Consider the following 216-nt stretch of genomic DNA (forward strand, 5'->3'; position numbering starts at 1 on the left):
TCGCTTTCACACTTCGTTCTCTCAAACGTTACAGAATGAGTAGAAAGAGATGGTGAACGCAATCGTGATACGATACAAGCCCTGGTTGCGTGCAGGTTACAAATTTGTTTGTCAAAGCAGTGTTACCTCTGTTTCTCATCTTCACTTCACCTGACAGTAGTATACAGAGTGACAAGCGTGACAAGGCTGTGGAGTTAGTCGCGTGGACCGAACAGC

This window comes from Choristoneura fumiferana, chromosome 9 (genome assembly GCF_025370935.1).
Source record: "Choristoneura fumiferana chromosome 9, NRCan_CFum_1, whole genome shotgun sequence".
In the NCBI taxonomy this organism is placed as follows: Eukaryota; Metazoa; Arthropoda; class Insecta; order Lepidoptera; family Tortricidae; genus Choristoneura; species Choristoneura fumiferana.